We start from the raw sequence: 5,672 nt of genomic DNA, 5'->3' as shown, positions 1-5,672 counted from the left end.
AAGGATGAAATGAATCCATAATAAGATTGGAATATCAAGTTTATCTCCTGAAGAGAAATTACATATTTTAGTATTTCTTTTTTTTTACCATGGTTGTTCTGGGTTCATCTTGACGTATGCAATTTAGCTTATAGCAAATGTGTAGGATAACTTATAAAAACCTTGATCAAATCTGAAATGAGAAATCATTATCAAATCCACAATGTTGTACAATCTAGACACAAAATAACTTATCAGATTTAAAATCAGTATCATAAGCAAGTATATTTCACAAGCAAGTAATTTCCTTTGGTATGTCTCAGATTTTTTTTAATGAGTTTTTGGAACTTCATCATTAGCCCAAACTGTGCAATTCTTTAAAATGTATACTAATATCTTTGCCACACTGTATTGTTCTAAATCATTTTGATTAACTAGTATTATACACAAGTAAGTATTCTTTACCACTAATGCAAATAAAGTTGTAGATTAAATGTCATTGTTAAAGATAATCAATATTGCACTAGCATTATGCAGAGCAAATATAAATAACATTTGGCTAAACATTGTCATATGAAATAATGTAAATTCAAGTCATGATAAACATAGTACTATTTTGCATGTTAGATACATCAAAGAATTTTACACACAAGAACTATAAAATACATCTACATGCTATTTGCAACAGTAAATCTCATTTCATATTTTTCAAACAACAGTGTTATACTAGGTTAATTATCCTAATGTTCTGAAATCAAGATAATTAGGTTAATTATCCTAACTTGTGAAATCAAAATCAAATAACTGAGAATTCTGTTAACTCATTCTGCTATATTTTACCTTTCAATTTTAATAAATTCATCTTTGCAGCCTTATGCAATGCATTACACTTGAGCCAGTTATTAGAATATATATAACTTCTGTGAATAGTTTGGCCATTGTACATTTTAATACTCATCTATCATATTAATAGTTTCTACGTCCCTTCTATGTAAATCTAAGAAATTTTGTTTCTTTTTGCAACTTCATGTTGTATTTGGCAGTTTTACCTTTTCCTATCTATTACATTATTTCCAAAGAGAAAAAAAAAAAAACCCTGAATGATGGGATACCTTTCTATATGCAAATATTGTGCATGTCGTCGACCTTTGCTTTATTCAGTCTAAATTGCTTTACAGTTTATTTTGTTTTCAATATTAAAAAGTATGTAGCCTTTGTTTGGTACTCTATGGCTCTTTATTATTTATAATAGTAGTTAAATTGAGAAAATGAAATAAAAATGCTGTACAATCAGAAAAAAAACAAATCATGTAGGAACAAATTAATAAAAAAAGATATATCATAATACAGCCATAAGCTGCACTTCAAACTGTATGATATTGGTAAACTCATATTGGGTAAAGCTGTTTTTGTGATAGAATAAAATTACACGACAATATAAAGCAACCATACAGTGATGATATAAGCTGAAAATCTAAGCCAATAAATACTTTACTTTAAGGAGCAGCAATTATTCAATAATTTACAAAAGTGTATTATAATGAAAAATATCTCATCTGAGAAAAATAGATATATGAAATTTTTATCACATATATTATGATTGAGCTGAATAATTAGCAATATTCAATGAAATTCACTGAGTAAAACCATTTTACTTGAGGATCAAAATCTGATATTTCCAGCATTATGATTATTAGCTGCAGTCCCTTTAAATGTCATAATTTTCACTATGGACTTTCACATAACCATATATTATAAACTGCAGTAACTATACTTTCTGTACTTCTTGAACTAAAAATGATTTTAGCTACTCCATTGTTGCAAAAATCAGAAATGTCTTATCAATTACTTGAAATTATCAGAGCAATGGGGTCTTATGATCCTTTATTTTCTTTAGAACAACCTTAAATAAATCACTTTAAGTCTCATAGAATCCAATCATTAACAAAGGATCTCCCCTTCAGCTAAAAGAGGAAAATGCAACAAACACGACACTTACGACATAACCCTACATAGCCTGGCACAGGGAATGCGATAATAACATCAATCCTTGCGTCTATGTTAATTGCAAAATCTGGGTGCATTAATACTTATGCAAAAAATTATTATGCAAGGTACCCATACCTTATCTGTTGAACCTAAAGCATACATTTAGCATCACATTGTTCTCACATATACCATATGTATGATAAACAATCTAATCATTATAATTTTAAAAGTATGGATGATAATATCTGCAAATAATGACAAGCCACAAGATTTAGGGAATTTTAGCATTGGCTGAGCAGTAAGCAGTAAGACTTTACTTGATTTATATTCTTGACGAAGACATTTTTGCTGAACCTAAAATTCAGCATCTTTTTCTATTAAACAACTTATTTTCATGAAATGGAAGTAATATTGAATAATAAGTCTATATATCAATAGGAGGATTAGGAAAGACTCAAAATAAAACTATACAAAAGATACTTACAAATGTCTAGATTAAAGACAATAAATGAAATTGCCATTCAAATTAATAATGATAACTGTAACAAAGAGAAAGAAGGATAATGCAAATTTATAAGAGTTTAAAAAAGTAGTAATTCATACCTTGTTAATCCAATACAAGATTAGGAAAAAAATACAATCATAATAGCAATTTACTGCTAGAGAAGCTTCAACAGTATTATCTATTCTTGATAAATATTCCTTAGCAGCTAAATTAATGCTTGATAAACCAAAATATCTAAATAAAAAATGATAGAATGATACCAATTTTCCCCGTCTCTAAAACAAGCGTGGTTCAGGTGACAACTGCATTGTGCATTAGAATATCAAAGAAGGGAAATTTTACTTAACTTCCAGAAATTCTGCAACATTATGGAATCAGAATAATGATTATCATTATCAAAAACTTGTTGTTGGGATATTTAATTCAGATAACATGTATCCCATGGTACAATTCTAACTGACAATCTTGATCTCTAAAATAGTTATACAACAAAATGTAAAATGTTGTTCATAAACTTCAAATGAGAGCAGACCAAATTCCTGTTGCAATGGAGTAACTTTGAAATAATTTCTTGCATAACTGTCTAGAATGATGTAGAGTATTAAAAAAAAAAAGGATAAGAAGAAAATCTTAGCTAATCTAATATTTAAAGTTAAGCATCTTGGAAGTGCTGTACCCAGTTAATGGTATATATATATATATATATATATATTATATATATATATATATATATAATATATATATATATATATATATATATATATATATATATATATATATATATATATATATATATATATACCATTAACTGAGTACAGCACTTCCAAGATGCTTAACTTTAAATATTTGATTGTCTAAGATTTTTTTCTTCTCCTTTTTTTTTACTACTCTACATCATTCTAGACATATATATAAATATATATATATATATATAATATATATATATATATATATATATATATATATATATATATATATATATATATATATATATATATATATATATATATATGTATATATATATATATATATATATATATATATATATATATATTGCAGTGATAAAAAAAAATGTTGGCTATATAATCTAAAAAACATAGGTTATATGAAGTATATGTTGTTTTTCAGCAGAAATAAAGGTATTATATTTTGTTATCAAGAATTAAATGATTAGCTGTCCATACAACTCAAACTGTTCCTAATTACTTCTATAAGCATATCTTATATATAATTATTATTTTATATAAGCATATCTTGTCCAATCACTGAGAACCAACAAATATTATCAAATCAAATAATTGTTTAAGTTCAAGTGTGACAAACATAACTTTTTCTGATGCTTTGTGCTATTTTAAATCTAGTATTTTATGGTGACTGAGTGGACATATTTCTTAAATGACAGACACACAATCTCACTTCAACATTATCAACTATCTATCTTTTGGGACACAATAAAACTTCCAGCATTCTTAGTTCCAGGATCATGCCAGATTATCCACTTTCCTGGACCAACTATGAACAATCCATTCTCATATGCTGATCATTCTTTTTTTCTCAATATTTAGCATCATTACAGACACCATAACATTTGCCTTGCTGATATCTTTAATGAGATGTGTTCTGATATTGTAACCAGTGCAATTACAAAAATAATGATCATACTGATAAATAGTAATATATATCAATTTAATATTATTACATCAAAACCAACTGCCATCAACATCATCAAGTTATTACCATGATTCATTCAAGCAATATTATATTTCTAGAACTCAAGGCCCTTAGTAATTTAGACATTACTTTCTTAATGTAATTCCCTTGTGGTAATGGTTGTGTATATCCTCTTACCATCTCTGTGGTTAATGGGCACACAAGCTCTAGGATTCCATAGTGTAAGGGGCCATGAAAGGCCAAGTGAAATACTGCTCATATAGCTTTTTAATTTTTTTTATCTACTCTTGTGTTGTTTGTTATGCTAATTTGCAACAGGTGCCACCTCTTCTCATGGTTCCATATTGTCTATCTGAGGCCTAGTGGCTAGTCAGGACTATTTTAATGCTACTGGCTAAAAGCTGCACATTTTAAGAAGATACCATCATCCTTTTCTTCTGTGGCATCAATCCAAAATGCATTTACCATATCTTTCTACAATATCCAAAGACTTATTCCATTCCTATCCTAGTTCACTACTTCAAACTACCAATTACCATACTCTATTTCTATTGAAACTAATACCAGACCAGTTTCACACCCCTTAAGGACCTTGGTTTATGTGGCACTGATCATGTTTATGTAAAGGGGATTACTGCTTGCTTTACTCCATAGAAAGGTCATTCAAAGACAGTAGTGACCTTGGCTTCCTGATTAGGTTTGTGAGATTATGTGAATAGGCAATTCTTTTAGGGTTATTAGCATTGAAATCACTAAGAATGACATCTTCCCATGAGATGATTTGAAAAGGATATATTTGGAGAATTTTTGTAATGACCAAAGAAAAGATCATGTTTATTAGCTTTTGAGAATGAATTCACAGACTCCACCATTGCCATAGAAAGAAGTATAGATTTTATAACAAGGGCATTAAAGATGTAAATAAACCAACTGGGATATTTTTCCTGTCCTTGGATGTCTGGACTCTGTAATGTTCATTAGAGAGTCTAGACATCCAAGGACAGGAAAAATATCCCAGTTGGTTTGTTGAAAACAATGTAATTTGTAGGAATTAGAAGTAAACTGTTTATTAGGATGTCTCTATATTTAAGCCTACAATAACTGCTCAAAAAGAAATAAGGAAACCAAAACTTCATATATATATATATATACATACATATATGCCATATTAGAAATAGCATAAAACGCACAAATTGGCTCCTAATCTTGGCCCATAGCCAAGGTCTCTATAAAATCATTCTAATGACGGTCTCTTTTCTTCTATTCCCATCTCAAAAATGGAGACAAGACTTTCCCTTTCGATTAATAGGAGTCGTTCATCATACCTATTACAAAGCGGACCATGCGTGTCAAATAACTTTTTAAATCAAACAAATTTCTCTTAATAAGTAAAGTCTCATGATGACCTGCTTATCCATATAATCATGTTAGTCTTCTTTCGTTTCCAATGATGAAGGCGGGAAGATCTCACCTGGACAATTCAAATGCATTCGATCTCGTTTAACATGAATGTGTATCAACCAAAAAA

Source organism: Penaeus japonicus, unplaced genomic scaffold, assembly GCF_977035675.1.
Source record: "Penaeus japonicus unplaced genomic scaffold, GWHDUDI00000001_assembly GWHDUDI00000001, whole genome shotgun sequence".
Taxonomy (NCBI): Eukaryota; Metazoa; Arthropoda; class Malacostraca; order Decapoda; family Penaeidae; genus Penaeus; species Penaeus japonicus.
This window is presented reverse-complemented; position numbering follows the sequence as displayed.